This window comes from Athene cunicularia, assembly GCF_003259725.1.
Source record: "Athene cunicularia isolate RWA chromosome 3 unlocalized genomic scaffold, athCun1 chr3_part1, whole genome shotgun sequence".
NCBI lineage: Eukaryota > Metazoa > Chordata > Aves > Strigiformes > Strigidae > Athene > Athene cunicularia.
Window position 1 is genome coordinate 46910289 of NW_020799097.1, and position 27231 is coordinate 46937519.

Below are 27231 nucleotides of genomic sequence, written 5' to 3' on the forward strand. Positions count from 1 at the left end.
TTGTGGTTTAGTAGGCAGTCCTGCTGGAAACAGTGAGAAACCTATCTATGATGTTTTGTGCAATTAGTAATTGAAATTGGCAAGTAGAAGGCTTGGAGAAGAGAGGCACCTAAAGCTGATTTAGTTCAATCTCCTCCTCAATTCAGTGTCATTACCTTACAGTGGAGTTCTGAATTGCCCTCTGAGAGGACTGGTCTTTCCAATGACTATAGATTAGCTTCCTAACTCAGCCTCTGACACTATGTCTATGCTAATAAACTTAATAAGGGCAAGACAGAGGCATGAGCACTGGCCAGTAATGATCCACACTGTAAGGATTATCATTGGCACGGCTTTCACTTTTGCTAACTAGCATACTCAGGACACAGAAGTTAACAGACCAGAGTTATTTCCAAAAGGCAGTCTGGACATGACTATCCTGCTACAGAGTCCAAAGCTGTTTAATGTTGTCAGCATGGCTAGTCTGTGAGAGCTGGTCTCTCAGTGAAAGACGCAGTGTCAAAACTGTATTTCACTGGGAAGTGGCCAAAGTGACAACTGGACTAATTTTGCATTAAATTTTAAGAATATGAATCAGATTTCACTCAGTGAAATAAGACAGGCCTCAGTCACTGCAGCAAAACACTACTTTCAAGTCTTTCCAAAGCCTGGGCATATTCAAGATACCCAGTCATGAGGCAAAGGTTCTCCCCACCCCAGCACACTGCCTCATTATGTTTTGTACTCAGATGAAGTTGTACAGACTGCGCCCAAGTGACTGTATCTTTGCACCTGAGAGACAAGAAATAAGTGTTGAGAAATAAGAGCTTGTCAGAATAGTCTGTACTAATATTGTAAAAAAAAATTAGTTTGTTCCTCAAAATAAAAGTTGCAAGTAGCCTCTGCAAGCAATTCTAATACCACAGAAACAGAGGCATCGTGCAGTTTTTCTATCACTATCCTATCCTACTAAACAAAGTTCTGTTTAGCTCTAATGTGTTTAGATTATTCATATTATTGGTATATCTATCTCAAATATTTGACATAAATTTAATGATGAAAATTTTTAGATTTCACTTCTAAAAACACTTTTTATCTCAAGTCCAGAGCAGATAAAAAAGTTGCATACAATGAGTAGTGTCATAAGAAATTTAAGCATCTTACCAGCTGAAGCAACGTTCAGGGTTTGACCAAATGTATAGATTTACTATGAGAGTTCCAAACAAATTAATCTCACCTAAATTTGGATTAATTTCCCTTAATATTTAGTGATTAATAGTTCTTTGTCTGAGTCAAAAATAATAATGCTAAGTTTTCTTTGTAGTTAATGGAGAGATATAGCCACATTCAAATGATTTGTGTTATCCTAAAACAGATGTCCAAGGGAAGACAAAGCATTCTCTAAAGGTTTTTATTTCCTCTAGCAATGTCCTGGTTCAACTAGGATAGGGTTAAGTTTCTCCCAAGCAGGGGGAAGGGAGCTCCAGCCGGGTTGTTCATACCATGCTGATGTCAGGTCCTGGTTAGAGTGCGGGAAGCTTTTCTTTGTGGCTTTTGTTGCAGGAAGCACGAGCAGTGGGCTGGATGTGTTCACTGCAGTATTTCTCTGTATATCTTTTGTCTTGTTTACTGTTATTACTGTTTACTGTTGTTATCATTGCTATTGTTGTTGTTCAGATTGTTTATTACACTGTTGTATTAAATTTCTCCTTATTTTAACCCGGGGTTTGTGCCCTACTTGTGTCCAAGGGTGGGGGAGGGACAATGGCAACGTGGTCTCCGGTCCCAGCAGGACATAAACCAGCACAAGCAAGTAAACAGGAAAGCCAGAATGATTTGCTTTGACTTGGATAAATAACTTTTAGACGTGTACTATTAGATCAGAGTTATGTCAAAGAATTCTAGAATTTACTGGATTACTATATATATTTTACACACCTGGAACTGGAGCTCTGAAAAGTAAGTAGGATACTAATATCCATGCTTTAACTTGAGGACAAAATTAACATTGAATCCAGATCTGAGTATCATTTCAATCTTTCCTCTGATTACTCTAAATGCTTCTCTAGGTATTACAGATAGTTAAAAACCTCAAAGAACTATGCAGAATCGCATATCCTAAAAAAAAAAAAAAAAAAACAAAAAAACCAAACAGGAACAGTACATACCTATCCTAAAGGTGTGCATTTGGAACCTGTAAAGGAAGTCATTTGATAGGTCATCTATGAAGGCCAAGGACTAATGCATAAACAGGTTCTTCAATATTTTGTCCAAAGAGAGGCAAAACACCCACCATTGATTACTAGCCTTGCCTGTGAGCAGAAAGTGAAGTATGAACTCTCCAACCATCCAACTACCGTGTCAATGATGCTTTCACTTAAATGAAAACTGCTCTTAACTGGTCAGACTCGTTTTTCATTAGGGCTGCTGCCTTAAATATTTTAGCATTCCTAAAAAAAATTCAGTGGCTGCTGTAGGCTAGTCAGATAAAGTCAACACCACAATTATTGAATTACAATTGCACCAATCATAAAAGTAATATCTTTACCTGAAAACTAAAAAAAACCCAAGCCCCATGCAGCGATGATACTGTCTCATGTTAAGGCATTATATCAGCTGGGGGCTCTCTGGGGACTGGAAGCCTGCAGTGGAGGGCAGCCAGAGCCTGTCCCACCTCCCCAGCCAGGAGCAGGGCAGCCAGGGGGACACCAGGGGCAGCACAGCCCTGGGCATCGGGCATCTCCCTGGGGATGGGCCAATATTGGGCTGGGGTGTGTGTGGGACCCATGGCTGCACAAGGCAGGGCTGTGGGGAGCTGGAGACTGGCAGTGCTGGGACAGGGACAAGTGGCCCCAGGGGGCTGAAATGGGGATGTGGGGTGTGGGAAGCTTGGGGGAAGCCCCAGGAAATGAAAGGCAGGGGAAGCAGTAACTCTTATTGCCCTCAGGCCCCTGACACCTTGTACTTCATGCAGAATTGCAAGAGAACTAAGAAATCACTGACTTTTCTAGCAACCCCACTCTAGCAGGATGCAGCTGGATAGAGAATACAGATATGACAATGGGAACCTTTTATTTAAAAAGAGAAAAAAAATAAACAAGCAGGAAAAGGCAAAATTTCTTTTAAAAATACAAAACATACCACATAAACAGAACTTCATCTTTAGTCTCAAAACTGACTTTGTGAAAACAATCTGTTGCTTTGTCCTGTTACTTGTGTATAGTCAAATTTGTCAATAACAAGTTCTTATAAGCAGAAATTAATTTTAAGCAGAAACAATATAGATCTGGAAGTGCACTGCATAATTTACTGTTGTGAACATAATCAATACAATTGTTAACTAAAAGTTCCAGTTGAAAGACTATTTTTCAGTTCCACTAGTTTTGGTGGGTTTGCCTTCAGTTACATTTATGCAACCTGACTGAAAATAATGGAGTTGCACAAGTGAATCTGAAGGCAATACCTGACCTGCAAAAATCTTTATTATTGGTGATCCATGAGTCAGATAGAAGACAAATAAGCTTCTAAATCCCAGTCCTAATTTAAAGAGCTAGCAGTCAGAAAAGCATTTCAGTTGTAAACTGAATGAATATGATTGAGAAATTATGGGGAGAAAAAAACCTATTGAATGTGACAATACTATTTTTGTAGAGTTTTCAGAATAGCCTTGCACTTTAAGAATTAATCACATCCTGCTGCTTATTCCCCACTTGAAGGCAAAATGCTCCATTTTGATATTACAACTGGTTGCCATAGAGATGATAATCAGGGGAAAAAAAAATAAGGATTATGATTTCAGGTGAGGCATAAGCTGCAGGAACCCCTGACAAACAAGGAGCTTTCTTCATTATAAGCATCAATTGTAACAGATGCAAAGAACAGAAATGTTAAAAATATTTTTACATACACACACATATATAAGTGAAGATAAACAGAATATTTTTCATTTTAGAAAGCACATCTCCATTTAGTTGCAAAGAAAGAATGATGGGGAAGCACACTGCTATTGAGGTCCCTAACTATGCAAAACAGATTACAAAGTAAGTCTTAAAAGTTATCACACACAAAAAAAAACCCCAACCAACTGAGCCACAAACATTCCCTCAAACAAACAAAAAACACATATCTGCTTACTATACGAGACCTACAGGTTACCAAGAATTTTTTTGTGTGTGTGTTCTTCAAGTCTTTGCCTTAAAAATAACAACATGTAGTTAATATTTTTCACATAATTAGGTATTACTGGCTTTTAGTATGTGTTTGAGGAACCTGAAGTGTATCAAAATTATTTATATGCTTAAAAAAAAAAAAAAAAAAAAAAAAAAAAAAAAGTCTTACTTATTAAAAGCACCTTTAGCTACGGCTGTACTTGTACCACTGATTCTTATTTGGTGTTCCACAGGACAATACAGCCAGCCTATGGCATGCAGTTATTTGGCTTCTCAGGATCTGACTGCAAGCTACCTTAATTTTTCTTGCCTTCTCCAATCAGTCCCCTTTCTCTATCAAACAGGTATATACCTGATCACATAATAAAGAAGAGGAAAAGGACACCTCTATTTAGTTTCCATTACATGTTTTTGGTAGCAGGGGGGCTACAGGGGTGACTTTTCTGAGAAGCTGCTAAAAGCTTCTCCCCTATGTCTGATAGATCCAATGCCAGCCAGCTCCGAGACAGACTCACCACTGGCCAAGGCTGAGCCCATCAGCGATCGTAGTAATGACTCTGGGATAACGTATTTAAGCAAGGGGGGTTAAAATCCTGGACAGAACAATAGCAGTGGAGAGAGAGAGAGGTGAGAATATGTGAAACAGCTCTGCAGACGCCAAGGTCAGTGCAGAAGGAGGGGCAGGAGGTGCTCCAGGCACTGGAGCAGATATTCCCCTGCAGCCGGTGCTGAAGCCCATGGTGGGGCAGCTGTGCCCTGCAGCCCGTGGAGGTTATCGATGGAGCAGAGATCCACCTGCAGCCCGGGGAGGACCCACGCCAGAGCAGGGGGATGCCCCTGAAGGAGGCTGTGACCCTGTGGGAAGCCCATGCTGGAGCAGACTCCTGGAAGGACCAGTGGCCCCGTGGAGAGAGGAGCACACACTGGAGCAGAATTGATGGCAGGACTTATGACCCCATGGGGGACACATGCTGGAGCATTTTGTGAAGAGCTGCAGCCTGTGGGAAGGATTCACCATGGAGAAGTTTATGTAGGACTGTCTCCCATGAGAAGGACCCCACACTGGAGCAGGGGAAAAGTGTGAGGAGTCCTCCCCCTGAGGAGGAAGGAGCAGCAGATGCAACATGTGATAAACTGACCTCAATCCCCATTCCCTGTCCCCCTGCATCACTGGGGAGAGAGAAACTCTTATTATCCTACTCTGATTAGATTGGTAATAAATTGAACTAATTACCCCAAGTCAAGATTGTTTTGCCTGTGATACAATTTCTGATTGATCTCCCTGTCCTTATCTTGACCCATGAGCATTTCCTTCTATTTTCTCTCCCCTGTTCAGCTGAGGTGGAGAGTGATAGAGCAGCTTTGGTGGGCACCTTGTGACCAGTCATGGTCAACCCACCTCAAAACCCACAAAAAGTGGGCTGGTACTGTTACACTTCTGTTAGAAAAGTGAATCTAACCCATAGGCAGTTTCTGAGGGTACTTTGGGAAATAAATCCTTTAAGTAAAGACTATTGGATTAGTCTTATAGCAAATGAGTCCTCACCCACCCCTTTTCTAGAGGGAACTCAAGAGCAGACACAAATTTATTTACGTGTCTGTGCAGCAGGTCTGGCCCTTTAGTCATATTACAAATTGACAAATTAATTACACTGGGTATAGTCAGCAGGTACAATAGTGTAATGAAAGAATGTTCAAGTAATATCTGTCTGTGAGTGGAAGCTATCCCATTGCAATGAGTGGACACTGAGTTGCCAGTCAACAGTCTTCTTAAATTACAAAAAATACATGTGCTGTTACTGTGGGTTTTTTTAATATTTTTATTCTATGATCTTATACTATAACTGAAAAAAAAAAAATATAAATTATAAATTCCAAACTGAAAACATTATTTATATTAACACAATTACAAATAAAAATTATAAGTAGCCCTGTTAAAAATATCATGAGACAATATATCCACTCAATTACCCAAACTGTTCAAATATATAAACCAGTGAGTTGCCTAAGAAATGACGATTACAATCAATACCTACAAAGTTTCTCTAAAACCAAGCATGAGGCAATGATCTCCTGAAAAATTCTTCTATTTGTACTTCTTAAGAGTTTTGCCCTCATTTTTCTAATCTTTTTTTTATGAAATCCTTGAGAGTACTTATTTTGAGGTGCTGGAAGATACAGAGAAGACATAATTTCTTTTTTCTGTCAAGAATGTTTGAGGGTATTTTTAATTTGTTCTTCCTCTTGGAAAATAATGTTCTTTTGGCACATGGTTAGAAAAAAAGAAAGCTGCAGAAAAGCTGTGGGAAATGGACAGATCCATGTTCCTTCTGAAATGCTGTAGAATACTCTTATCCAGAAAATAAGTTGGAACTTTCCTTTCCTTCTTTTCATTTACTAAACATGGTGCTGCAATAAAGATGTACCTAAAATGAGTGTTCATGAACTTCTTTAAGGTTTGCTATCACAGGATCAACAAAATATGACTCAGGTTTTACTAATGAAGACACTAATTTATGCAGTATGGGAATAAACATGGTGAGTTAGAGATCTGTGTGCAGTTGCAGGACTGTGATGTTGGTGGGATCATGCAGACATGGTGGGATAGTTCCCATCACTGGAATGTTGCAATGGAAGAATACAGGCTCTTTAGGAAGGAGAGGATGGAAAAATGAGGAGGTGGAGTTGCCCTTTATGTGAGAGAGAAATTGGAATGTGAGGTGCTCTGGCTGGGGATGGATGAGGAGCCAACCAAGACCTTATGGGTTAGGATTAAAGAAAGGACAGGTAACATTATAGTGGGTGTCTGCCATAGGCCACTTGACCAGGAAAAACAAGCAGATCAGACCCTCTATAGACAGATAATAGCAGCCTCACTTCTGCAGGTCCTTGTCCTCAGGGGGCACTTCAGTCACTCTGATATCTGCTGGAGGGACGACACAGAAGGATATATCCTGGATATATCCCGGGAATATATATATGGAGAGGAGAGGGAGAGGGAGAGGAGAGACGGAGAGGGAGAGGAGAGACTAGAAAAAGTTATAAACATGCTTTGGGCCTTTACATCATCTTGAATAAAAAAATATTTGCTAATAATGTTAACTGGGTAAGAAATTCAAGTTTATGCAGGTTATTTGGATAAAACAGGGCTTGAAAATTGCTATGTACCCAGTAGTACTGGAAGAGTTATAAAAAATGGGAATAATCTAGAGAGAATTATGAGAATCAGGACCTTCACTCATCCTTTGCAAACTCTCTAAATTTCAGGGTGATATTTTTCTATCTGTCTTTTTTCCTTGTCCTGTGCTGTAGGTTTTGTATGGGAGAAAGTGAAAGGTATTTTCACCCAGTCTTACTTAGCCTAATGAAGACTGTATTTCCATAGGTGAGGTTGGTCCCTCAAGTCTTCCAAGTCAAGTATGTATTCCTTTCTCCAATATCCAGTATAACAATGCTCATTGCTGATAGGTTTTGGTGTACGTTTCTTTCCATTACTTTGTTCAGTGCTCTGATAATTCTTATTTCACCTTTTTATTAATTTGTTAAAATAATATTCCTTTATTTGACTATTATAAGATTTCTTCCCTGGGCTACTAACATTTTCTTTGTAGTTTCCTAAGATGACAATGACAAGCATCTACAAAGTATATTTGTGATACTTTAATTTTTCATTCCTATTTTCGCAATCTCATTAGAGGCTAATACTGCAAGTTGTGTCACTGCTGTATTCATTTATTTATTTGCCATCACTTGTGCATTTGTTATTCAGTAGTCATACTTTCACTAATAATTTTTCAGCTAATATCAGAAAGTTAAACGTGTCAAAGATTGGATTTATTATAAGGGAAGAAAAAAAAAAACAATTGTCCTTAGAGTTAGTGAATAACAGACTACATTGTGTAAGAGTGTCTCTTTATTGGCTGTCAGAATCAGGACTGGTGATTAGCTCCATAAATTCACAAAAAACTAAATGCTGTTGATGAATACAGGTTACTACACAAGTATGATAGCCAGACAACCTCTTAGAACAGCATGTTAGATGTGTAGAATATGTTCAGACATCATTTAGTGATGGAGCATTCCCCCAGTGAGTAAGTACAATCAGTATAAATTAGCCAAAGAGCTTTGCTTTAGGATTTTTTTTTTCCTTTTTTTAAGTGGTCTGCATGAAGTGTGTTTCCTAATGAAGTGAAAACTGATGTCAGATGCATAAGAAGAACCACCATCATCCTTAAGAATATTTCAGGGCAGTTAACATTTCTAATCTGTGAAAGTCAGAACTGAATTCCTGATCTAATTTTCTTGCCTGGAAGAATAATGATTCTATTTCATCCATGATCATAGGTGACATCTCCAAACTTGGATTTTGCTAAACCTGCATTAGATTTTTTTGGATAGTATGTTTCTTCCAGTGAGACACTGGAAGAGATTGCCCAGAGAAGAGGTGGATGCTCCCTCCCTGGAAATGTTCAAGGCCAGGTTGGATAAAGCTTTGAGCAACCTGATCTAGTGGAAGGTGTCCCTGCTCATGTTGGGGGGTTGGAACTATATGATCTCTAAGTTCCCTTCCTACCCAAACCATTCTATGATTCTTTTACCATATCACAACAGTGGTTGCAAGACTGTATTCATACTTTATTGTCCAACATGCTTAACTGAGTAGAAGACCTGAAATTACTCTTATGATTATTAAATTTGTAAAGTTGAGCTGTCTGCTCTGCACATACTAGTTGAAACTGAACAGGTAGAACTGACATTTTAATCTTCTGTTTATAATGGTTACAGTACAGCAGGCTATTTCTTAGGAATAAACAATCAAATGGGTTTAATGATCCTCAAGATCAGTTTAGGTTAAATAGATGCTCATTAATTGGGAAAAAATGTCCATCTTGTTTGTTGGTCTTTACAGGTCTTAAATCTATGACGGGTCAGATTTTCATCCATCTCCTTCATTTTATGGTACACAGCCATTAAATTAAAATTATGAAATATTAAATACTTATGTCAATAAACCTTTTCTTTCTGCTATCAAAAACCTCCTTGCTTACAACAGGTGATGATAAACAAGAAACAGGTAATCTCCCCTGTTTGATATTCCAAGCTAAGAATAGAGCAGTGAATAAACTCCGCCTTGACAAAACTTTAAGTAGATAAAGTGTTTTTACTTGAGTCTACTTTCAGTGCTTGTAAAAAAACCAGTGCTTGTAAACCCTTGTAGAATACTGACTTCTCAAAACTGCAGTGAAAATATTAAATGTTTAAGAGTTTGTGTATAACTTTATACAGATATAGATGATGTAAGACACAGGGATAATATGACAAAATGTATCTCTGCCCCATTTGTTACAATTATGTTCTATCTTTACTGATGTTCATCACTGAAATAACTAAACCCTGTTATTTGAATTCAATTTAAGCAAGACCTATCAGTTAAATTTGTTTTCCACTTAACTCATATTTTTACTTTCATTTCCCCCTTTTTTGTTGTTACAGCACAAGCATTTGACCTAACTTACAAACAAGACATCCACTTGAAAAGAACTTAGAAAAAGAACTCTCCTGGACAAATCAATGTCCCTATTTAATACACCATTAAACTAGGAAGAGTTCTGTGGAAGGCACTACAGGTATAGGAAAAAGTTCAATCTTTGGCAGCAGAGTTACCTTTCATATGTGTCAAACAGATGAATCCTTACCAAGTCAGTCATAGTTTGCCTTTTTGATCCACCTAAATTTCCTTTCACATATTGTTAAAACTCCCACCTAGACCTTTGCCTGGTAGCTGAATGATGTCCGGCTGAATGAACTTTGTTGGAACTGTGTTAATTAAGTGAAATGCACAGATTAAGATTTACAGAATTTAATATTTTTCCATGTTTTTTTTTAATCTGAAAAGTGTAGGTCCAGGTTTTAATGAGATTGGTTTTATTTTGTTTTGTGGTGATGTTTTCTTTGTTTGTTTTAATTTCAAAATGTGGCATTTGTCTGTCAAAATGTCCTCTGTCCAACCAGAATTCTCCATCCAGAATCTCTACTGTAATACTCCTATACACTCTCACACTCCATAGAATGAATTATATCACTCAGAAAATAAAGATGACTTCAACACATAATTTGAATAGAGCAATTTATCTGCTCATAAATTCTTTGCCATACTCTAAAAATTTCTGTTTAAAGTCCCAAACATTCTACATAAAATATGTAGGGCTCCTATAAGGTATGTGTCTGTACATATAATCTATAAACCATTAGAGTTTTTTTCCTAAACTTTTATATTTTAAACATGTGCTTATAAGAATGATTCTAACACACTGTAATTTGACTTTCATTTTGAACTACAAATTGAACCTTTTGTATTACTGTGGTGTATCTGAACATGACTTACTGTGAGACTCTATAAGTTTTGATGGGTTACCATGGAAACTGGAGAGAGAGCGAAGGAGAAAATGTTTGTATTCTTAACCACAGTGAGTTACATCCTTTTCAACATTTCTGTGGAAGAAATCAGTGACTAAACATAGAGACAGAAATTTATTTTTAGAAAGAGGCCATAGTAAAACACGTATTTTTGGCAAGATGGAAGGTATTAATGATTTATGCTGGATTTGATTAAATACTTCAGGTTATGCTAAGAGCATGAATGTCACTGACACTGAAATCTTCATCAACCTACCTATCCAGCCCAAATGGGACATGAGAGTGAAAGGTGAACCTACCAAATTGTGTTGCATGTCAAGACATCAGAAAACAACTGCCCATTTTGAACAGAACCAAAAATGCATCTCCTGGAGCCTACTGAAATGCTCTCAGCTTACAGTGTTGTTGTGTTTTTCTTGTTTGTGTTTTTTTGTTTTTTGTTTTTTGTTTTTTTAAACTAATCAACATGGGTTAAAACTAAAATAGTGATAAAAGGATTTGTGTAAGGTCTAGATTTACAAGGCTATTGAACACATAACTGTGGGGGAAAAAAAAAAAACAACACACCAGTAAGAAGATTTTTGGACTCTAAATACAGTTTGGAAATAAAAATTAAAGGGTTTTTTTTAGGGTAACAAGCATGGAAAAAAAAAAAAAATTACAAATAAAAAGTGAGCAGAAATTTGACAATGATATTATACAGTACTTGCTATTACTTACATTTGGTGATAAATCACAAAGTATAGCATGTGGGGAAAAGAAAATGCTTAAGTAGGTGAATCCTCTAACCATTGCACTATATATTATATATTTACACAGTATAATTTAGATAGATGTCCTGCCCTTATCTTGAACTGACTACATATTTATTGAGAAAAACCAACCTATTTTATACCACAGCTGTATACAATCATTAAGACTTAGTGGGACCTTTTAGTCAGCTGGGTGAACAGGAGAAAGATTATATCATTCACAATAAACCTTGCAAACAGATATACAGATACATATTCACCTTTTTTTTTTTTTTTTTTTTTTTGTGATTTATCACCAAATGTAAGTAATAGCAAGTACTGTATAATATCATTGTCAAATTTCTGTTGAAATTAAAGAAAAACAAACACATCAGCTGTGGCTTCATCCTTCTCCCATCTAAATTTAGCACATTATCATGTAATTAGAAACACCCACACACTAACTGCAGGTCCAGATCCCCTCTCTTGTGCTATTAGGGTTGAACCTCTGCTCAAGATTCAGTAAAATCTTCATTGTGGAGGTGCTGTATGTAGTGAGTTGCCTACACATACATATAACTGTGATCTGCAGAGTAAAAACAACCACCCAGAAAAGGGCACTTAAATCCTTTATATGTGCAAATTCAGCAGAGGAGCTGAGTTTTTTGGCTTTGGCCTTGACTTTGTCTTCCATCTTCCACTGGGCTGCTGTGGCACTGGGAATTTAGATATTCCAAGAAAACACAGCACAGTGGCTTCCCCATTCTTCCTTGACTCATATGGAGAGAAATGGAGGAACTGTAGTGGTAAACAATACAGAAGGATCATATGTGTATTTTTTCTTGTTATGGAAGTGCTACTCTTTCATGTCCTTCATTATGTGATCTGACAACAGAAGCATGCAATGTTCATGCTACTGACATGAGAAGCATGCTACTTTCATATATACAGTACAGATGGGAAATTAATCTATTATCTTAAAAAGTGAATGTTTAAAATGAAGTCCTTATAATTCTTTTTTCCTTAGGTGGATTCCTATATCATGTGATGACTTTTGCAGACTCTTTTCTGACATCTTAAACACTCAGCTTTGTTTTGGGACTGAAACCGTTTGAGAAACTCTGTATTTCTTCAGAAAGCAAAGCATCCAGAAAGAGGCACTGAAAATATCTGTGTGAAATATCTAGGTCTTGTTAGGTGCATGTACATGTGCTTATAAATTACAGGTTTGACTGGGGATCTACTGTTCTTAATCAAGCCTTGAGTGATGGAACTTCACGAAAGGAAAGAAGCTCTGACTCCATTAAGAACACCAGTAAAACCTTCACTGTCTTTAACAGTCAGGACTGTTTATACGTAAGTACAAAACCACATCTTCAAAGTGCTTATCAGATATAACTTGTCAGTCAATTATGTACAATGTTTAACTACTTTTAAATTACTATATTAGCAAGATAAATTTAAATATTCATGATGAGAGTAGGTGGTGATATTTGCAATGAAACAAAAAGGAAAGTAAATAATCTCTACCTCGCTTATAATTTTGCAGGAGAAAGTATGCTAGACTGAGTATGAACAAGTTTCAGTGCAACAGAAGATAAATGAAAATACTAAAAAATACCCCATAAAAGAAAAAAAAATAAAAATTACTGCTTTGACACATATTAAAGTGAAAAGAACCCTGAAGTTATATTTAATAATAAAAGTAGTGTGCGCTTTCTCATTGTTTGTATGTATTATCTATCAATGCTTTCACATAGGGAGCATGTATCAGTAAGAAACATTTTAATTTAAAATGATGCAAAGTGGTCCCAGTGCAAACAGAAACAGTGAAAAAATGAATAAGCTACTGAAAACTGTTCAAGTACTGAATTTTAAGATGACAAAGTATATAAAAAATTGTTATACAATGATGGTAATTGTGCAGGATTGAATCTACTGCCCAATACAGTTACAGTTATATCTTCAGCCTTCATATAAAGACAAAAATCTTACAGTTCTCAGTTATTCGGGTAAATTACTCTGATATTCAAACATACTTTCTGTAGAACTTTTTTTTCTCCATTTGTAAGGCAAACAATTTTTTCCAATTCATATGAATCACTCTAACATCACTAATCTGATATCAATTTCCAGTACCAAGGAACAGTGCAGAATCATTCAGACCATTTTGAGATTATACAAGGGATGTATTGCCTTCATCATACTGATCAGGAGATGATACTGTTCTGATTAGATGGTATTTGCCTGTAGAAATTTCTTGGTTTAGTGTTCCAAAGCACTGAAATGAAATATTCCTGAAAAAAAAAAAAAAAAACAACAACAAAAAAAAAACAACACACACACAAAAAAAAACCACCAACCAACCCTTCAAAAAAGTTTTTAATGAAGAAGATTATTTTATCAATCCATAAAATTCATGCTGGAAATAACTAGTTCTCATTACATTATTGTGAAAAAGCATTGAGGTTTATCAGTGAAAGGAAGTTCCACTCATCTGTGTCATCTTTCCTATGCAACTTGATTTTCTTGCAGAAGGGCATAGAAGCTGTTCCATTTTTTACATACTATGGTACTGCATACACTAAGGTTCTCCTGTCTCTGGTAATACCATAACAATCATTATAGGATGCAATATGAATACTTCAAATTGCAGGTTTCTGGTAGTGACAGTAAAAAGACAGATCAGACAATTTGATATTAAAAGAGGCCAAATTTAGCTGCTTTCAAGTGTGATGTTTAAATAGACTGTAATGTGCAATGCAGACATTTAAAGACTGAAAAAGTTTCAGTTTAGATGGTATTATTTTAGCTTGCATTTAGATTTCATACAGAGTGTTTTATCATTTATTGCACATACAGTCAAAGGGGTAGGCAGTTAAATTAAATAAATAGGAAAAAGTAAAAAAAAATAACTACAATATTGTTTCAGTATGGTTACACAGTAATTAATTTATTAAGATATCTGCTTTTTATACCCTCCTGCTTCCAAGATTTTGTGTTTTTAAAATATTTTAGGATTCATAAATCCATTAGTAAGAACTGATGGACCACAATATTCAATAATGTGGATTTTTAATAGAAGAAGCAGGCACTAGTAGTCACATTCACTTCTTTTTAAGGATGCAACATCAAAACTTACAAACATATGCCATTTTCTAAAGATTCACTAGCAGGATTAAAGTAGTACTACATTTAGGTTTACAGTAATATTCAAAAATATCATATGAGATAAATTTGCTTTATGACAACAGGTTTTTATTTTTACTAGGTTAAATTTTCATTGATGGGGAAATAGTGCCTACTTTATATTCTTCTATTAATAAATTTAAAAGAAATTCAAATTCAGTCATTTACATTTTCTTACATATTTTGTGATAAAAAACCTGAGAGCTTAGATAAAGTATTTATTACTATTTTTGTCTCTTATTGAGGAATAGATCTATTTCAAAGCCCTAAAATCTATCTATAGCTGATGCTAAGATTTTCTCCCCATGAAAAATGAAAATGAAATCTATTGCCTTTTATATTTCATGAAAATGATCTTAGAAAATAAGTTGATGTGATTGTTCTTACTGTAAAATTTAGCAATTTTTGCACCACCCAGACTGTTTCGGGGATACCTTATTTTCAACTATTTTTGCATCAGATAGAACATTTGATGATACACAAAGTTTCCAAATTTTACCATTTGCCAGGATAACAGTCACAGAAATATCATCAAAATTGCTGCATACTTACAGAAAGTATAACCAATAAATCTGTCTTCGGGAGAGGGAGAGGGAGAGGGAGAGGGAGAGGAGAGGAGAGGAGAGGAGAGGAGAGGAGAGGAGAGGAGAGGCATTAACTGCTAGCCTCAGATCTGTATACTGTTTTTTTTTAGGGTTGTGACTACAATTTTTTTTCTCCTTGTCAGCTTTTGTAAATTTTTAAAGGTTTATGAGCTTAAGATTCTACAGTAATACCCCTACTTGTCTCACAGAATCCATGTGTTTCTTCCAGTGGTGGGATCTATATAGTAATGATTCTAGAATTACAGGTGAAATTTATATTTATTTCAGCCATCCATTAGATGTGTTAGCCTAAGGGCAGCCAAAGGAAGCAAGGGAATATTTACCTGCATTGCAAATATTCATATACAGTTTGCCGACACTACACTCCAATATACACATGCATAAATGTAACCAGCCCCAAACTAGGTACAATAGTAAGAGAAACTTGCTGAGAACTGACCATTCTGGGCTCAGAAGGGGTTAAAACATTTTCAGCAATAGAATTCTAAGAAACCATAGATGGAAACCACATACATTTATTTATGCACGTCTATGGTCTCTGGCATACAAATTGAAGTTTTGGTATGAAAAGCAGTCAATTATGCTCAGGAAAAAAACACAGCGATAACCACTTTTGCAAATATAAAAGAAGTCTGAATGCAACTGAGACAATAATTTCTTCAGAACTGCAATGGATATTTGCAATGTGGTGCTCTGAATTTTTTCCCCTAAATTATTCATTTGAATCCAATCTGGGTCAATGGAAAATTGTTAGACCAAATATTTTTGCCATTTGTCTAATGCCTAGTGTCTGAACAGAACTGATGAGCTCCATCCCTTTCTTGTGGGATGATTCATGCTGTGAAAAATCATTCTCTCATCTGATACAAACCAGGACCCTAATTGGTAGCCTAAGCAAAAAATCCAGAATAAATCTATATTTTAAGTGTCACTTCAAGAAAAATCTCTAAAATCCAAAGGCATGGCAAGCTTTTACACGTTCTGTAGTATAAAGACAGTTTCAATCTCTAAGTAAAACATATGTGGGATGTAATTGTTCACAGAAGTCTTGAGTGCTGACTGTCATTCAAATATGTTTACAAATCACCAGTAATTTTAACATATATTTTTTAATTGCTTTAAAATAAAAGGCTGTGGTATATATTGAATCAAAGACTCCCATAAAATTTCATTAATGCTGCTAGATTTTTTTTTTCCTTAATATTATCAGAATTCATTAATATTTTAGGTAAGTAGCAAACACTATTGTGGCTTAAAAGACAAATTACTAGGTTGCATTTTCTCCTATATATTCACCTACGAATCCAAAGAAAATAGCATTTTGAATAAATGGCCCAATATATGTAATTTATAATTTTATTGTGAAAAGAAAAATCAGCATTGCAATGTTCAGCTAAGGGTGATTGGGTTATCTGACTTATTGCAAAATACAGAGCAAAAGTCCTACAGTACTGGCAAAAGCTAAGACACAATTAAAATACGTTTGCAAGAGAGAAAGAAAAAGAGCGGTCTTTTTTTGTTTGGTTGCTTTTGTTTTCTTTTCAAATAGTGATTAGACTGGAAAATTAGGCACTTCGGGATTTTCAGCCAGTGGTAACAGATGGCTAAGTTAGTGATGAACCACTGCAAGGGCTGGAGAGTTGATAAGAGAGGCTGACTGAAAACATGCATCCTCAACTTGGCAGAATGCCCAATAAAAGCAGTGACCTATCACTTAGAGTAAGTCTTTAAAATATTAAGTGGACAGATTTATTCAGAAGTTGGAGGGAGGGAAGCTTGCCCAGCTAATTTTTTTTTTTTTTTTTTTTTTTTTCCCAAAAAGTTTTGAGGTAGAAACAATTTCTCAGTTCTTGATTGTGTTTCTTTCTGGCATAGTTTCTTTTCCTTCTCCCATCATTTTAAAGTGGGCTATAGCTGCATGAAAAAGAGTTTTATTTCATTAGTTATAGCTTTTAGAAAAATAACAACCAAAAAACACCTCCTTCTTTGAAAAACAACCTTTAGTTTAGTTAGTGGTTATAATACAAGATTACTTAAGTCATCTGAAAGGAAGGAGAGTGGCTTTGTTTACATTATTGATTTCTGTGGAGCATTTGAAAAAAAAAAATCTATCTGTGGAAAATGTCTTCAATTTTAAGTTAAAATTCTAGAAGTAGTTTAAGGAGGTTAATATTCTACTGTAGACGAAATTTGGTCTTAGACAATAGGATGTCTAAATTATGAACTATACTGCTCTTTCTGCTACTGGATGCTTCCATCATTACTCACATTTGTTACTTCCTACAGTCATTAATTTCTCTTCACAAAAAAACAAAGAAACAAACAAACAAACAAACCCAAAACTATGAAGTTAGTAGAAATTATTATTTTGAAAATAGGAATACTTTTTCACCTAAAAATTTATAATTCTAGAAGGAAATGTGGCCAAACCTTTGACTAATTAAAATTCTCATTACCCAGTTTGCATCTTGTCTTTGCTCTTTGGGTAACACCAGTGCAAATGATTGATTATATATAGTCTAAACCCATTAAATATCAGCAATAATAGCATGCAGTTCAATTTTGCACTTGTCACTACCTTCCTTGTAGGCAACGCTGATTCTCTGATATTGGCTTTCTTACTCCTGCATTGTAGTAAAAATATAATGAAAGCTACTAGAACTAAAGAAAAAAGAAATACAAGCAGAGAAAATACTTTAGGTGTTTGCTTTAATTTTTGTTGACATTTCCCACAGCATTGTGTAGATACTTAGATATAGAATTTTGCCTCTTAGAACATGTCTGTGTGGTGTAAGGTTGTGTCCTGCCCATATATTTTATCAACTCAAGTACTGGAATCAACAAGACACATTTTGCCTAGTGTTTGTCCTACACAAAAATGTTTTTCTAGAAAGACTAGCTGACCTAAACAAAGTACCACTCTAATATAGCTTTATTACTCTGTTACTTGAGCTGGCAAGTAAGTTCAGTGTAAGGACACACCTTATGCATGCTCAGGTGTTCACACATGCACTGTCTGTGCCTGATTCAAACTCACTCGCTCTACAAAGCAAAGAAGTAATTACCTTCTGGAATCAATAAGGTTGTTATTTATTGGACAAAGGTGAAATAGACATTCTGGAACTTCAATATTATCTATTTTGACCAGTGTCTGTTGCATACATGCAATAAAGCTCTGTGTTTAATGTCACAGTCCACTCAGTGAACTCATGATGGTTCGTTTGCTAAGATCTTGAAAGTGCAAAATTAAGGTGACCAACACCAAAGAGGATATCAGTAAATAAGAGTAAAACTTTAAAACTTTATTGTGTTGCCCGTGAAGCGGCATGCAATAGTTAGAGACGGGTGAAAGAAAGAAGAAAAGTAAAGTTAAGTTTAGAGAGAGGAGGGAGAGAGGTTATAACTACCACTGCTGATCTCAAGATGTCCTAACGGTCCCAGGTCCAGCTGATGTTCTGTCGTCGATCGTCATGATCCTTGGTGTGAAAGCTCCCAATTTTCATTGTTCAGAAGTTATTTTTTATGCTTAATAACATACCTTGCTCCACCTCTGCCTCAGGGGTCTCTGCCCTTCTCGGAATTCAATTATCATTTCTCCACCTTTCTCGAGCAATGCACATGCACAGGGGGGAGTGTCCAAGACATGGTCAGTCTTGGAGGAGGGTAACCTTTAACCAGGAGGGGTGTTTTGGTACTATAATGAAGCAAAGTTCGTCTAAGGTTCATGATTTCTTCATCGATGTTATGACAACAGTTGTGACACATCTTTTTTGCCAGTGGCTATGCGATTATCTCTAACAGTTCTGGGCAGGCCCAGGTACTGAACAGTAGCACAGCACTCCTGGTACTGCATGGCTCAGGCACTGCAGAACAGCCCAGCACTGCCTGCACCACACGGGTCAGTGCTCAGGAGAACAGCACAGCACTCGCTGTGCCACACAGTTCTGCATTCCGGAGCCTTGGCACCACATTCCACTCCAGGGATCGGCAACTGCACTCCAAACAGGCCATTGTCGGTACCCTACTGTCCATGTCCCTGATGACAATGTTTACACAATGCTGATTTTCTGACCAACTCTAAGATCTAAACTTCTTTTTTTTTCAGTCTAAAAATGGCTACTTGGTGAGGTGCTTTATTGTCTCATAGAATTTGCTACAATTTGATATTCTGCTACCCCTACCCACATATGAATATGCTATGCTGGTATGTATGAATATTACTATGCTTAGTAATTAGGGATGACATCAAAATAATTTTTGTTCCAGGTGTCACTTTTATTCTGCCTTTCTACAGAAATCTTAATCTTCCTAAGTTAGTACAAAACCTTGTGTCCCTAAAATAAATGTATTTTTAATACAAGTTGCTCTTTGATACAGGTGATTTTAAGCACATCAATTCTTTAGTCTTTTTTATTCAGTAAATAATGAAAAGGTCCGGAAACATTCTCAGGGGGTGTTCTTGTAGGAAGATACTCACTGCAGCCTGCTGGCATTTGGTTTTAACCTTTTACTGAAACCCTCCTTTAACTCCACTAATAGCTATACAAATAACTGTGCTGAATAGAAGCACTCAGGACAAGCACCTACATAAAACGTCAATGTTAAGTGCCCTTGGCTAATAATGTCTATGCGGACAGATGTGTGCTGTCTCAGACCTCAGTAATTCCAGGAATTGGTGTTAGAAAAACAATAGCTCATACCTACTCTAATACTCTAAAGTCACATCATATTTTCCATAATCCAGTTTAAAATATGTTCCCCTTGGTTATTTGGTTGGTATAATCAGTGTATTTGGTTTATGTGGCAAGATTTTGGTTGCAGCATGGGCTGCAGGAGTAGCTTCTGTGAGGAGACACCAGGAGCTCCTCCCATGTCAGACAGAGCTGGTCCCAGACGGCTCCAGGACAGACCTGCCACTGGCCAAAGCTGAGCCCATCAACGACATTGGTAGTGCCTCTGTGCCTCTTAACATATTGAAGAAACGATAAAAAAATGCTGCATAATAGCAGCTGGAAGAGAGGATATAGAACATGTGAGAGAAACTGCACTGTAGACACCAAGATTAGTGAAGAAGGGGAGGGAGGTGGTGTTCCAGGTGCTGAAGCAAAGATTTTGCTGCAGCCTGTGGAGAAGATCCATGGTGATGTATGTTGTCCACCTGAAGCCCTTGAAAGTCCATGGTGGAGCAGATATCCACCTGAAGGATGCTGCAGTTTGTGGAGGACACACGCTGGAGCCATGTCACGTCCCAGTTTCTCAGGACGACTCAGATTTGCTGATTCCCAGGTCAGGATTAAGATGAAACACCAAGGATTCTTCAACTCACAAAACTCAATTTTTATTCACTCACAACAGATAATTGGCATGAAACTGTCAATAATCTTTGCAACCTCTGCAACAGGCATTAAACTTACACCAACTAGAGGCAGATCTTATAACATACCTCAATAAGCCCTAAACATGCCCCAACAACCCTTGTATTATATGAAGACATATAGAAAAAGAATGGGAGATAAAGGGAAGAAAAACAGTGAAACAGAAAGACAAAAAAGAAATATTTCACCAATCCTGGTTCCATAGTTTGTCCAGCCAGACTAGAGGTCCAGTTCTGGAGCAGTGCAGCCACCTTGGGGATTTACCTTGTGTCCTTTTATAATTCCTTGCCCCTCCTCTGGGTGGGCACTCAGACTCGTTAGTTTAATTAGGCATCATGCACAGTTTATCTTTCTAGAATTCTCCTTGCTTTTGGTACATGTGCAGTTTGTGCCTGCAGATTCTTCTGGAAATGAGTTGGTGGGCTTGGGGGTCTTTGGGGAGTTATTCCCCCAACCCTGCAGTTGTGACAGTTGTTTGACCTTTCCTTTTGGCACATGTGGTGAAAATGGCTTCTTAATTGGTTCTTCACAGAGTCACTCAAGATAGCGAAGTTCAGCCTGTGAAAAGTGTGGTCCTACCTCCCTCCTCTTGCTGTGCCTCCCTGCCATTACCTACACAGCCCTGGCATTTTCACAGAAACCACTTCCTTTGCCAAAGTTCTTTACTGGATGGCTGAGACATTAACTATGGTTTCATTGGACTGTCAGAAGACAGCTCCTTGTAGGAACTGCAGCCCTGCGGAGACCAGCATGCAGGACGGGGTTTTCTGGAAGGACCTGTGACCCAGTGGGGAATCCACTCTGGAGCAGTCCAGTCCTGAAAGACTGCTCCCTGTGGAAAGGAGCCATGATGGAGCAGTTAATGAAGAACTGCATCCTGGGGGAAGAACCCAGGTAACGTTCGTGAAGGACTACCTCCCATGGGAAGCACCTCATGCTGGAGCAAGGGAAGAGTGAGGAGGAAGGAGCAACAGACAAACTGTTATGGACTGACGGCAACACCCATTACCCATCCCCTGCACTTCTCAAGGGGAGGAGGTAGAAGAGTTGGGAGTGCAGCTGAGCCCGGGAAGAAGGGAGGGCTGGGGGAAAGCTGTGTTTAGATATTTTCTCATTTCTCATTATCCTACTGTGTTTAATGGGCAATAAATGAAATTAATTTTCTTGAGTTGAGTCCTTTTTGCCCATGATGTTAATAGGTAAGTCATCTTCCTGCCCTTATCTCAACCCACAAGCTTTTTGTCTTATTTTCTCTCCTGTCCTGTGGAGGAGTGGGAAGGACAGGGTGATTTGGTTGACACCTCATGCCTAGCCAAGGTCAGTCACCTCTGAAGCAGCTCAGACCCCTTCATATGCTGCCAGTATCCCATTTTCGGTTGGAGTATATCAGTCCTCGGAACCTCTATATCCCCAACTCCAAAACCCCAGGGGTTGACCCCGAGCCTCCCCTGGTGCTCTCTGCCAGAGACTCCAGGTAGGGCCATTCTTCCCGGCTGCAATGTAAAGCACATTTTTAATATCTTGTCCTGTATGAACTGGCCCAAGAGTTACTACTTGAAGTATTTCCTGTTTAATTTGTTGAAAAGTTTGTCATTGCTCTGGGCCACATATAAAATCATTCTTTTTCTGGGTCACTTGATAGAGAGGGCTGACAATCTGACTGTAATTTGGAATATGCAGTCTCCAGAAACCCACGACAACTAAGAAAGCTTGCATTTCCTTTCACTAGGGACATAGCTGTTATTTTATTAATCACCTCTATTGGAATCTGACTACCTCCATCTTGCAATTTTACTCCTAAAAACTGAATCTCCTGTGCAGGTCCCTTGACCTTACCACAGTTTATGGCAAACACAGCTCTCAGAAGGATTTGGATTATTCTCTCTCCTTTCTTAAAAACTTATTTTGCTGTATCACCCCATACAAAGATGTCATCAATGTACTGTAAGTGCTCTGGGGCTTCACCCTGTTCCAGTGCAATCTGGATCAGTCCATGGCAAATGATGGGGCTGGTTTTCCACCCCTAGGGCAATTGATTCCAGGTGTATTGGACTACCCATCTAGGTAAAAGCAAACTATGGCCTGCATTCTGCTGCCAGAGGGATGGAGAAAAATGCACTGGCATTATCAATCATGGCATACCACTTAACTGCCTTTGACTCTAGTTAATACTGAAATTCTAGCACGTCTGGCACGACAGCACTCAGAGGTGGCATGACTTCATTCAGGCCACGATAGCCTACTGTCAGTCTCCACTCTCCTCGCACAGGCCATATAGGGCTGTTAGAGGGGGAACACCTCTTGCTGATGACTCCTTGGCTCTCTACCTGACAAATCATTTTATGGATAGGGATTACAATGTCTCAATTGGTGTGCTATTGCCATCGGTGCATGGTTGTAGTGGTAATTGTCACCTGTTGTTCTTTGACCATCAGCAATCCCTCAACAGAAGTATCCTCTGAGAGACCAGGTAACACAGACAGATGTTTAATTTGTTCTGTTTCCAAGGCAGCTATACCAAAACCCGCTAATACCCATTTGGGTCCTTGAAATACCCTCTTCTGAGATAATCTATACCAAAAATTCATGGATCGTCTGGCACAGTCACAATGGGGTGTTTTTCCCACTCTTTCCCACTTAGGTTCACCTCAGCCTCCAATACAGTCAACTGTTGAGACTCCCCTGTCACTCCTGAAACACAAATGGGTTCTGCCCCTTTAAAATTTGACAGCATTAGGGTGCATTGAACACCGGTGTCCACTAGAGCCTTATACTGCTGGGGGTCAGATGTGCCAGGCCATCACATCCACACAGGCCAATAAACTCAATTATCCCTGTCCTCTGCCTGGCTGACGGCAAGGTCCCTCTAATGTTGGTCATAATACCTGCTAATGAGAAATGGGTGGTGTGCATGGATTTCAGTCTCAACTTGATCACTCACTTCTTGTGAATACAAGTCAGAAGTTCTTCTCATAGGATCGTGAGCAAAGCTGACCTTTCTGCTCTGTTTGGGCACTTGATTACTGGAAACTAAAGCAGCATTTCTCCTAAAAGAACCCCGTTTTGTACTTGTTCCTCCTTCCAACTCACATACCTGCTCTTCTAGATGTAGGTAGGTTTTCCATTCCATTTCTTCATGTCTTCTCCAGTCACACACACAGTGCCACAGCTTCCCCCATGGTGTGCACCAGTTTCCTCAAGTAGAGAAATGACTTCTCCTGATAGCCAAGATTCTAGTCTGTGCAGGTGGGGAGTAGGACATCTCCTCTTTAAATTGCTGGAATTCTTGAGATAATTTCTCCACAGCCGTGATGAGGGAAAAGGGACTTTCTTCATATTATCGTCATCAGTGAGCCAATTCATCCACTGTTGGTCCCTCTTCATCTCTCCAATCCATTACTGCTAATGCATTGGCATATGATGATGTGTGCTCCGTACAAACTTCCTCCACATGGTCCGGGTACACTGGACTTCATTTGGATCTGTGGGTAGCTGTGCATTATCTGTGTCATAGTAAATCATCTCCCACACAGCTAGCTCCCCCAAATATTGAATGCCCCCCTCCATAGTGGTTCACTTACTTGGACAGCATACGAAATATTCTTTGAATTGATAGCCCTCTCTCACACTTGACAAAAGTGTCCCCCAGAGATAGAGATTTTATGTCTTCTTTACAATGTCTTTGCAATGCCCCCTTCCCTACAGGGATCCTAGCTGCCTTGCCTCTGTACCCTCTAATACACACTACTGGCCCCACTATCCTGGCAAGAGAAGCCAGGTAACGAGTTGCTCACCTGGATGACTGCTGAAATCTTTTCACATGTCTCTCAACTCACTCAGGGATAAGGATCAGGTGACTATTGCTGGGTCTGCCTCCTCCTCCTGTTCTCGTGATGGGCCTGGTTCATTGTCAGCCTGTACACCGCAAGGGGATTTTCTTGTGTATTCCTTCTTATGTATGGGAACAACTGACACTGTCATGGGTTGGTTCTCTGGTTCAGCTGCAGCGCCTGTGGTCAGGGTTGTAGTGGCTGCAGTTTCTGTTTTGGACTTTGGAGTGGTAGCACTTCCTGTTACTTTGTTAATAGATCCAGATCCCTTCTCTTCCTCTTGAGAGTGCTGAACAGTGTTTAATAGCACTCAGTAGGTGTGGGCTCTACCCCAGCATGTTGCAGTGAGCTGTACCTCTCTGGAATTACCTGAGTGACAACATACTTTTTCCAAATATTTCAGTAGTGCTTCAGGATGCTGCACCTGTGCAGGAGTGAAGTTCCAATACACTGGAGGTGCCTGCTGTTATAGGTACTTGCCCATTCTACTCCACAGACCCAGCCACTCATAATTCTCCGATCTTGGGGTAGATTTCCAAGGGATACTCTTAAATAGTTGTTTAACCCTGAACACAACCTGAACCACATGCAGGAACACACTAGCTCCTAGCAGTTAATTACCATGTTAATCTTAGCATTCCAAAGTTATCTGAAATTCCTGAATTCCTCAAACACTATTGTCAATAGCCCCAGGGCTGATGACAGCACCCCATAGTAAATAAGCATCACAAAGTACAGAAAAAAAAAAAATCTTAACCCAACTGTCAGGGACTGTGAGAAACAGTATGGGAAATACATATTGCAAATGAGGTGATAAAATCTTAAGGAGCCAAGTAATCAACATTACCCCAAGCAATCAACATTATTACCCGTTCTGCCATTATCTCAAACTTCTGCCATTATCTCAAACCTCTTGCCTCATGTTGGCTGCCAAAAACTGTTGTGATTTGAATTCAGCTGGTAGCAAATCACCAAAAGGCCAGTCCCCCCACCCCCTAGTGGAATAGGGGAAGGATAAAAAAAGAAGAAATTTGTAGGTTAAATAATAATTTAAAAATTACTAGCAAAAACAATAGTAAAGATAGCAGTCCAAAATGGGTAAAATGCAGTAGTTGCAAACGGGTAAAATGCAGTAGTTGCTCACCGAGCAGCAACGCGTACAGAGCCTGTCCCCAGCAGTGATCCAACCGCACCAGACAACCCCACCCAGCTGATCCAGAAAACAAAACCAAAACAACTTGCATGAGAGAGCATGTGCCCATCTATATGTTGAGCTTTGATGTCATATGTCATGGAGTGCTCCAGTGATCAATCAGGACCCAGCCCTTCAGCTGTGCTCCCTCTCAGCCCAAGGAAAGTTAACTCGTCCAAATCCAGGACACCTCATCACTGTTCAAAAGATCTAGGGATCCTTCTGTTTTCCTTTTCTGCCACTAGGATTTCTCTACCCTTCTCTAAAAGACATGGTTTGAAAATGTCCTCCTATGATTATAAAAGACAGAGAAAAGGTCAGGAGTTTAGTTCAGCCCAATTCTGTCTCTGTATCAGACCATGACAATAGAGCCATCCAAAAGTGACCATTAAGCTATGAAAATGACCATCCAAATGGAAGATCTCTGGGTTTGGCATTGGAGTGTTCATCTTTCCATCTCAGGATGTCTTAGGCAGAAAATAAAAGCTTAGGCTTTAGGGGCATATAAAATCAATATAATCTGCCCTGGACTGAGGATGTTCATGAAAATGAATATTTAGGACAGTATTTGGGGGCATAAAAACCTAATATTGCCAGTTTAATTACCTCTTTCTGCATTAAAAAATGGTGCTAAAAATTAAAAAAAAAAAAAAAAAAAAAAAAAAAAAAAAAAAAAAAAAAGCAATTGAACTGAAAGCTAGATTTTCCTAGTTACTTCTCTGGATTAAAAATTGTATTCAATTTCCTGCTTATTTTACCTCCTACTTAGACATATATTTCTAAAGATTTTCCCCTTTAAGAATTCCCATTTGTATTCAGAGAGCTCTGTGTAGATCATCACAAAATGCAATCAAAAACATTTCCACATTTATAACACAGAATATCTAGGTTTTGGGCTATATTTTTATTTCATTCTGACATATGTGGGTCCTGCATTTGACCTCTCAAGCTGTGTGACAGATCATAGAATCATAGAATCATTTAGGTTGGATAAAACCTTTAAGTTCATCAAGACCAACCATAAACCTAACACTGCCACATCTACCACTAAACTATGTCCCTACATCTACATGTCTTCTAAATACTTCCAAGGAAGGTGTTAAGTACCTCAGCCTTTTCCTTAGACTTTGTCACTATCATTCTCCCTGCATCCAATAAGGGGTGGAAATTCTCCTTAGCTCTCCTTATGTTGTTACTATATTTATAGAAACATTTTAATTGTCCTTTATGGCAGTAGCCAGATTAAGTTCTAGTTGAGTTTTGGCCTTTCTAAATTTCTCCCTGCAAAACCTCACAACATTGTCATAGTCCTCCTGAGTTGCCTGCTCCTTCTTCTAAAGGTCTCATTTTTTTTCCTGAGTTTCAGCCAATTCTCTCTATTCAGCCAGCCCAGTCTTCTTCCCTGCTGTCTTGTTTTTTGTCACATGGGGAATCCAAGAATCAAAACCTATCATTTTGTGATTGCTCTGCCCAAGGCAGCCTCCAACCTACGTACCACCCACAAGTCCTCTGTTTGAAAACAACAGGTCCAGTGGGGGGCCTTTCCTAGTTGGCTCATTCACCAGCTGTGTTAGGTTATCTTCCACACAATTCAGGAGCCTCCTAGACTCTTTCCACTCTGCTGTATTGTATCTCCAGCAGACATCTGTTAAGTTGAAGTCCTCCACAGGAACAAGGGCTAGCAATCATGAGACGTCTCCCAGTTGCTTATACGCTACTTCATCTATTTCTTCATCCTGATTGG